General features: G+C 42.6%; 1 protein-coding gene across 1 annotated transcript in view; it reads left to right on the top strand.

Moving 5' to 3' along the window:
- The window catches only part of LOC120551580 (glutamate receptor ionotropic, delta-1-like), a gene marked incomplete at its 5' end in the record, with an annotated part of 570,300 nt that overhangs the window by 513,636 nt on the left and 46,664 nt on the right, over positions 1-10,000 (top strand). The window lies entirely within an intron of this gene.

Genomic DNA, 10,000 nt, shown 5'->3' with positions numbered 1-10,000 from the left:
TGAGTACACACACACACACGCACACGGAGGACACAGTTGAGTACACACACACATACAGTGGAGGACACACACACACACAGTGGAGGGCACACACACACACGACACACACAGTCGAAAGTACAGTACACACACACACACACACACACACACAGTCGAAAGTATACACACACACAAAGCGGAGGACACAGTTGAGTACACACACACACACAGACACACACAGTCGAAAGTACAGTACACACACACACACGCACACACACACAGTGGAGGAGACAACACACACACACACACAACAAAGTGGGGACACACAGTTGAGTAACACACAACACACACAGTGGAGGACACACACACACACACACACAAATGTGGAGGACACACATCACAATTAATACCAGCCACCAGCTGGATAAATCCAGTTTCTGATTGGTTTCGCGATAGATGAACGAGCAGGTTTCCAGCCTGAGCTGCAGGGAGAAACCAAACCCCCGGCAGAGGGGCTGGGGTCTCCCTAGTCACGCTCCACGCTGGCTACAACCAATGAGCCAAACAGCGTGGTCGCTCATCTGGCGAGAGGGCTGTGCTTGTCTCTACGCTGTGATTATTAGACCAGTGATTTTCAACCTTTTTTGAGCCACGGCACATTCGGAATGACACATTGTAGCCTAATAAGATCAGAAATCAGCATTTTTCATTTTAAAAATGTATCCATCGCTGTTGCAGGCTTACATCGAGGATCTCGGCCCTGCTGCTTACATCCTGTCACTGCCATTGACACACATATATATATATATATATATATATATATATATATATATATATATATATATATATATATAGTACAGGCCAAAAGTTTGGACACATCTTCTCATTCAATGCGTTTCCTTTTTATTTTCATGACTATTTACATTGTAGATTCTCACTGAAGGCATCAAAACTATGAATGAACACATATGGAATTATGTTCTTAACAAAAAGTGTGAAATAACTGAAAACATGTCTTTATATTTATATTCTTCAAAGTAGCCACCCTTTGCTTTTTGATAACTCTGCAAAACCCTTGGTGTTCTCTCAATGAGCTTCATGAGGTAGTCACCTGAAATGGTTTTACCTTCGCAGGTGTCTTTGTCAGGGTTCATTAGTGGAAGTTTTTCCCTATTAATAAAAAAGCAAAGGGGCTACTTTGAGGAATCTAAAATATAAGACATGTTTTCAGTTATTTCACACTTTTTTGTTAATACATAATTCCACATGTGTTCATTCATAGTTTTGATGCCTTCAGTGAGAATCTACAATGTAAATAGTCATGGAAATAAAAAGGAAACGCATTGAATTAGAAGGTGTGTCCTAACTCGCCGTTATTTTGCAAGAAAGCAGCTCGCATTTTAGATTCCTCAAAGTAGCCACCCTTTGCTTTTTTATTAATAAGGAAATAATTCCACTAATGAACCCTGACAAAGCACACCTGTGAAGGTAAAACCATTTCAGGTGACTACCTCATGAAGCTCATTGAGAGAACACCAAGGGTTTGCAGAGTTATCTGTTATCTGGCTTTCTTTGTTCGAACATGGTATATATGCTATACTGTATGTAACATAGATGGGGAGGAAACAATAAACAATACTTTGACCAATGGCTACAAGCCAACTGGCCTTATTTTGGAGGGTCCATTGATAAGAATCCCAGCTATCTCCTATGGCTGTTTTCCTGGAACTGGGCTAAAGTTCACCTGGGTTTCTCTGTTACCCAAAGCTTTAATACAAGTCATATAGAATATGCAGATAAAATAGGATGACAATACACCTCACCGCCTCTGAAAATCTGACAAAAATCTTTTAAACCGACCATCGACGATCTGAAATAAAGACAGATTCAGCAACCGCACGGGTCTATTTCTCTTAGAGTCTTTTCAGAAACACGTTTCGTTGAACTATTTTCGGAAATACGAACTCGTATTCTGAACGAGCCGCCATTATGCTCTGTTGTGAAATCCGGAGAAGCCAGACCCGCGTTCGTCCAATCAGCTGCCGGTCGACGTCCCTGGTCCCTCCCCTTCCGCTTCGTAGTCAAGATGATCCCGTTAGTGCGAGTAACGTCCATCGTTCCACAGTGAACTTCTTGACCGTTTTTAAGGGGTCATCCTGGTACTTTCAGTGCTCTGACTTTTGCGTTATCTACACGATATACTTAAAACTAATGGTTGGAAGTGTGCAAGTAGGCTTTTGAGACACAGCCTGATGCTGCTCCATTGGGCTGTGATTATGGGGTGTTTCAACCCAACCAGGAAAGAAAAGACCTCTACACTCAATTGGATAGACCTGCAACCAATCAGGCAACGGATAGACCTACAACCAATCAGAGCAATGGATAGACCTGCAACCAATCAGAGCAACGGATAGACCTGCAACCAATCAGAGCAACGGATAGACCTGCAACCAATCAGAGCAACGGATAGACCTACAACCAATCAGAGCAACAGATAGACCTACAACCAATCAGAGCAACGTATAGACCTACAACCAGGGTGCAATCACGGGGAGCTAGGGGAGCTCGGCTCCCCTTAATAAGACATGGGCGCCCCTGAAAACGTGATTTGTGAAATTTTGGGGGTCTCTAAAATATTGACAATGTGTCATTTTGAGGGCAATTTCAGTTTTGTGTAATGTGATCATCGTGGATTATTATGTGTAAAACTGCAAAAATTCATTCATGCATGTCGGCGATTTGAACCTAATTCACTTCAAAAAGAAAACTATACATGCTATTCGGTGTTATGAGCATCAAGGCGCAGGCGGCGGCGCGCGCGGTGCAAATTCAACTCATGTTTACATGTTAACTCAAAGATTCGCAGAAAAATATTAAAACGTTGGAGGCCATTAATCGGCGCGAAAATCCTTGAAATCCATTCTGCAGTAAGCATATGGCAAAAAGAAACAAGGCAGTTTAATTAATTTTGGTTTTTACTAAGAAACTGTGTAGCGATGACGTTAATAGCGAACTAATTCACCTGTTGCAAACCTCCCACCGGGGTGAACAATGCAAGAAGGTGAAGAAATAATGTCCTCTCTGGCTGAAGATGGTCCTAACCCTCTGCTCTCCTCTCTCCCGTTAAATTGGAACAGGCAGCAGTGGAACAGCAGCTTGGGGTGCGTCGCTAAGGTCTAATTGAACGGAGGAATTATGGTGTAGGCTATTCTTCGGTAGCCTGAGTAACTTTAACCGTTGTTCATGTGAAATCTCAAAACTGCCTGATGCTTTGTTTATAGACTATTTGTGGCTGGTTGTTTGCTATTTGACCTATCTACTCCTGTCGATAAAGTATGATAGGGTAAAATTTAAATCATGTAGTGCATACAATAGCTGTTATGTATCTTTGTAAGTAATTGTAAGTCGCAAGCGCACCCCCACGCCCCCTGCGTGGAAAAAAGTTGCTCCACAACGGATCAAGTCCAGATCCAACTTCACGACCTCAAATTTTGTTGAGGTCTAAGTTCGGCTGGCATTCGGGTTACACTTTGCCACCAAAGTCAGACATTTTCACATTACTGATATTTTAAAACTTCCAACTCTGCTACGAAGGCATGAAAGATCACATCACGTACAATCGGCTGTCATCCTCATATTTATCGACATCGGCATATCAGTTAGTCTCAGTTTTCTTTTAAAGGTGCCCTGCCACACATATTTCATGACTTTGTGGTGATGTCTGAAGGTCTAACCATGGACTCTGTAACCTTGGTTACCTTGTTTCAAGCTATTCTAGCGCGGTATAGAAAGCCTGCAGGAAGACTCGGCTCGATTTCTGCCAGTTCTCATTAATATTCAACAAGCTAGGCTGTTTGAATCTGATTGGCTAACAGCTAGCCAATGAGAGCCTGGCTGTCAGCATCCTTTACCCCAGCCCAACTGGGCGAGCTCATGAATAGTAATGAGCTCAGGCAGTATGATGTCAGACTGACCAGCTTCTGTGATTGGTCTGATTTCTCTGCTTATTTCTGTTCAGTTCTAGAGCTGACAGAGGAGGTAGCAGTTCATTTTCACATTCACAACATAACACAAACACATATATATGGACCTCACAGATTTCAAAATATGCAAGGAAAAACAGTTTTGTATGGCAGGGCACCTTTAAAACTAACCTCACAAAGTGCTACTTATTAACGGCTATATTTTGTAATGTAAATTCATGAAATTAATTTCTTTGTACGCAGATTGACACCAAAGTCAGACATTGTAAAATGACTTACTTACTTTAAATTTCAAACCTGTCATACCTGCCAACATCGAGCTGTGAAAAAGAGGGAGATTTTCCGGGATATCGGTTGGAAGGACATGCAAGGGGCGTCGGACTTTGGGGGAAAAAGGGGCACTGAGTACCCAGGGCCCTCATGTGAGGAGGGGCCCAAAAAGATGCTAGAATGAATAGCTGTGGTTGCAGGTAGGGGCCCATAGAAAATGCCTTTCTACAGGGCCCAGAATGTTGTGCTGCGCCCCCTGAGGACATGTCTGTCATATCATTTAGCCGTAAACTGAACTTCCAAAAGTGCTATTTGACGAATCTATTTAGTTTCTAACAACCTGCTGATTGGCCCGAAGCTTAGCGCGAGTCCTCGTTGACCTGCGGACGTGTTCGTACTTGTGATCAAACTTTTAAATCGGAGACAGTTTCTGGTTTTGGAAGCACACCATTCAGATGGAAAACAGCCATTTGCAGGTATAGAGTTTGTCACAGCAAATTATGTCGTATTCTCTCCAGTTCGTTGACATGTGGAAGATGTGAAGGAATATGAAATACGTTTCCCCCACGAACTCCCCGAGAGGTCTGCTTGAAAGTCCTGCAGTTTCGAAATACATAATGACAGAGCTTTACTTTTCGTAGCTGTGTGTTTGATTGGTTCATGGGAACAGCTTGAAATATCATCTGTTTATGTGACCACAGCTCCTCCTCTGCATCTTCATCTTCTACTACGAGCCATTTTCCTTCTTATTTGAAGCCTACTGCCTTTTCTTTTTGCAAAATGCAAAGGATCCAAACGCAGTAAGAGAAAATGTCCTGGAGGAGCTTTGTGTTCAGACCTCCCATCTGTCTTTACTCTCAGCGCCCACACACTCACACACTCACACATATCCAACAATATCATAACGATATTAAAATTGAAATATGTGAAAGATTCCAGCAATGATACTTGTTCTGTATGACCTTTTGCAGGGTTATCTGTGTCCAGCTACTGATCATGCATACAGGATATTGATCTCATTATCATGTGAAGTGCAAAGGCAGCCACAAAGCATGAACATTTAAAAAAAAAAAAGACTAGTGTCTTTGTAGGCGTTCCTGTGGGCGTTGTGTTATTCCACTAATACATCCAATAAGTGACTGACATGCAGCTAAAACCGATCCAACAGAGAAAGAGCAAACGGCAGCAATGAGCACACGAGCCTCAGTCAGACTTTCTATAATTTCATTGTTTTTTTAACGACAACAGTGCTTCTTCCCCTGCCAGGTTATCCCACCACACTGCTGTCACCGTGATAATAAGTACAGTTAACTTAAGTGCATACAAGTGTGGTGTATTTTGTAGTAGCGATGCTGTAATGTCGTGTGGAGAGGAATCCGCTGACACTGTTTCTTGATTATAAAGATTTATTTACATCAAATAATTCAGCATCAATTTACAAGCTTCTGCAGAGCTCGGAGAGGACCGTTTTCCCAGACTCTCAAAAATGGTCACTCTGAGGTTCTGCTGTTAACACATGGTATATATGTCCTAAACTTTGTGTAACATAAGGTGGGAGATGGAAGTAATAATTGACCAATGGCTATCATCCTCTTGGAACCAAGCCAACAAGGACATCCCTATTTCTAGGGGCCCCACTAATAACGCTTTCCAGATGTTTCCGGAGAAGTGTCCTGTGGAAGTGGGGTGAAGTTCATTTGGATCATCATGCATATAGATAGTTCAGATATAACTTAAATACAAGTTATAGAATGTGCAGAATGAAATAGGGTGTTAATACACTTCACAAGCACACTGATGCACAAAGAGATGGAGATGTAAAAGGGAAAAACTCAAATGCCTCTAAGCTCTGTCCCAATTCAGGGGTTGCATCTTACGGAGGCTGTCCCATTTCATTTCTAAAGGCTCCTTCGTGTGTGGCCGGGTTGGCTCAGTGGGTCGAGCAGGCACATATATCAGCCCAGTCTCACGGCAGTTTGTGTAATGGTCACGTTATTTTAATCTAGTGATACGTGTTCACGGGGACGTTTTTGTCGTTTTTTTTCATGGTGGCCGGCACGAAAATGTTAACTAATGTATTTAGCGTTAGCGTTAGCATGCTAGCGTTAGCGTTAGCATGCTAGTGTTAGCGTTAGCATCGTTCTCAATAGTAAAGCACTGCTACAACACACACAAGTTCACCATAATCTACCAGAAGAACTACTTCCATGTGCTCCCTGGTTTAGAAGAAGTCTCCCAGCTGATCCTGCCTTGGAACTGACTGAAGTTGGAGAAACAGCCTTTCTTTTACTGTCTATGGAGCTAGCTGACACAAGCTACGATCTGAGCTACTGAGCATGTGCGAGTGCAATCAAAGATAGTACAGAAGAAGAAGAGATGTCTCACTCTGTATCTAAAACAGAGAGCTGAACACAGGGTGAAAAGAGGAGCTGCAGCAATGTGCAGTACAACTAAAATATGGTGTTTTTTGATAATTAAACCATGTAAACCTATTCTGGTACAACCTTAAAATACAATTATGACCCTGAAAATGAGCAGAATATGGGCGCTTTAAGTACAGTACTGGAGTAATTGAAGTCAGATACGTTGGCACGGCTGCCGTGCCGTGCTGCAGTGGGAGCCCAAGTTTCAGCTGTCGAAAAACCTTGACACGAACAAGTACAACTAAGTGTTCTGGTTTTTTTTTTTGCGATCTGTGTGAAGTACAACACACCCATCTCGACCTTTTCGAAATGCCATTTGGCAATACCATGACATGAAACCTGGCTGTGTTCTCAGCTTTCTTCTTGTCCTACATGGACTCTTGCCGTGTGAAGAGCTGCTTTTAGCACAGCTCTCCCGGGGCTTTTTCACACTCAGACGGTACGAAGAGAGGCTCTGGTTGTTGTTGTTTTCGGAGACGATGAGCGCTGGAGGTATCTTGACTCGCGGTGACAGGGTTAGCTCGACCTCCAGTGTTTCCTCGGGAGTCTCTCGGCGGCCTGCGTTGGAGGTCACGGTGTTGCTGTTGAAAGCAGCGCTCCCTGAAGTACTGCGGGCCCCCCCCCCTGCAGCTGTGTGCATCCCAGTGTGTTTTGAGTGAGGGCGCTCGAACGTTGTCTGTGGGCTTTGTGTTCGCGCACGCGTGTGTTCGCAGGAGTGTAACTGCATGTTTTTTGTGTGACGTTTCAGCATTTTGTGTGTCTGATTCTGTGGTGCGGAAAGATAACAGGCTCGGTATCAGAGCAGAGTGAAGGTATGTAGGTATATATATATATATATATATATATATATATATATATATCCAACTTTTGGCCTGTACTGTATATATATATATATATATATATATACATATATATATATATATATATATATATATATGTATATATATATATATACAGTACAGGTTGTTTACACCTTTCTCCATTCAATGTTATTTTCATGACTATTTACGTTGTAGATTTACTGAAGACAGTCAAAACTATGAATGAACACATATGGAATTTTATACAAAAGTGTGAATTACAAAACATGTCTTATATTTTAGATTCTTCAACGTAGCCACCCTTTGCTTTTTTTGATAACTCTGCAAACCCTTGGTGTTCTCTCAATGAGCTTCAGGAGGTAGTCACCTGAAATGGTTTTACCTTCACAGGTGTGCTTTGTCAGGGTTCATTAGTGGAAGTTTTTCCCTTATTAATAAAAAAAGCAAAGGGTGGCTACTTTGAAGAATCTAAAATATAAGACATGTTTTCAGTTATTTCACACTTTTTTGTTAAGTACATAATTCCATATGTGTTCATTCATAGTTTTGATGCCTTCAGTGAGAATCTACAATGTAAATAGTCATGAAAATAAAAAGGAAACACATTGAATGAGAAGGTGTGTCCAAACTCGCTGTTATCGTGCAAGAAAGCAGCTCGTTTCCTCCTCTGACCACTGCTGCTGTTTCTGTTTAATCGCGGCCATCGTGTTTATCTGCTAATTCAAAAATGGAGGTCACAAGTTTCTGTTCGTCTTGTTGGTCACGGTAACCCCGCCCCCCCCCAAGCCGCTGACATAAGCGGTTCTTACTTCTTGGCCCAGCGATGATTTGGTGCTACTTAAGAACCACTTTTACGGGTTCGGAGCTGGTGCTTTTGGTGGTCGAAAAACAAAGAACCGATTTGAAACTATGGGCTCTGGCTCCGAACCAGCACCAGCTCTGCCTCAGCAGTTCTTCAGCTCTGCAACTTTAACCATTAACATTTATTTCACGTTCCACCAGGAACCGTAGACAGGGGAGGGTTGTGTGGTTGAACGAACCCCCCTCCCCCCCTAGTCCTTTATTTTTTGTGAACTAGTTTTTCTGTTGTTGTATTAAACACGTTTGTTTGTGTGATTGTTAAACTTGTGAAGTGCGTGGGTGCAGAGAGAGTTGTGTGGAGCTGATTAGCTGATTAGCTTTGTAGCAACTCATTTAGCAACTCAACGGCTCGAATGTAACGGACGTTCATGAGACTTGACTTGGACTCTAGCTCAGAGACTTCTGAGCATCTCTGGCTCAGAGACTTGTGAGCATCTCTCAAAGACTTGTGAGCGTCTCTAAGAGACTTGTGAGCATCTCTAGACTTGTGCATGTATGATAAAAACCCTGGATACAGCGCTGGAGGCTTGTTAGGAGATCCTTTCACTGCTGGTTTGAGTCTGAACTTGAGATTTGCTGACCGAAAGTAAGAAAACAACATCGATAAAGTAACATTTGACTTAGTTTCCAAACTGTTATTTGTATTCTTAGTCCCAGGACTGAGCATACCTTTTTGGCATCATTACACTTTTGAGGAAAACAGCTACTTGTTCTTGTACATTTAGTTAACATTGGAAAATAGACGCTATAAATAATGTCTTTACCTTGAAGTAGTTCAGCAGCAGTCGATGCTTAGCATTGACCCTGATTCTGTCTCGCTGCTTTTCGTGTATCTCGCCGTGGCCAATCAATACCTCATCAGCACTGTGTAAGGTTCAGGTGCTGCCGGGGGAATCCTAACATGCCGTTAAAACGGCTGCTGAGAAAAGAGAAAAATACAAACAATATGGTGTCTCCATTTTCTTCAAGGCTGCACTGTCTTCTTTTGACAGTGTTGTTGAATATTTATTTGCAACCTATTGGCACCAAAACGAACAATCCCGCATAAACAGAAACACATTTGGTATTTAGATTTGTAGGTGCAGCATGTGTGCAGAACATTTAGACATTTAGACTTTTCTTTTCACTGAAAATTAGGCCCTATGTTCCTACATTTCTAAGATATTTTTTTCCAAAAATTAGGCCACATTTTTCCTTTTTCAGAAAGTTTTATCAGATTTTATCTCTCTTTCTCCCAATTTGGTAGCCAATTACAACCAACCTATTATCCAGTAGCAATGGACTACAGATGGAATGTAACCCCTAACATAGGGCCTCATTTTAAGAAAAATCATAGAAATGTGGGACCATAGGGCTGTAGAAACAGAGGTCTGTGGGAGCATAGGGCTGTGGGAACATAGGGCTGTGGGAACATAGGGCTGTGGGAACATAGGGCTGTGGGACCATTGGGCTGTGGGACCATAGGGCTGTGGGAACATAGGGCTGTGGGACCATAGGGCTGTGGGAACATAGGGCTGTGGGACCATTGGGCTGTGGGACCATTGGGCTGTGGGACCATAGGGCTGTGGGACCATTGGGCTGTGGGACCACTGGGCTGTGGGACCATTGGGCTGTGGGAACATAGGACTGTGGGAACATAGGGCTGTGGGACCATAGAGCTGTG

Source organism: Perca fluviatilis, chromosome 21 (genome assembly GCF_010015445.1).
Source record: "Perca fluviatilis chromosome 21, GENO_Pfluv_1.0, whole genome shotgun sequence".
NCBI classification, from domain to species: domain Eukaryota; kingdom Metazoa; phylum Chordata; class Actinopteri; order Perciformes; family Percidae; genus Perca; species Perca fluviatilis.
The sequence above is the reverse complement of the archived record's forward strand: the minus strand, read 5'-3'. Positions and strand labels throughout refer to the sequence as shown.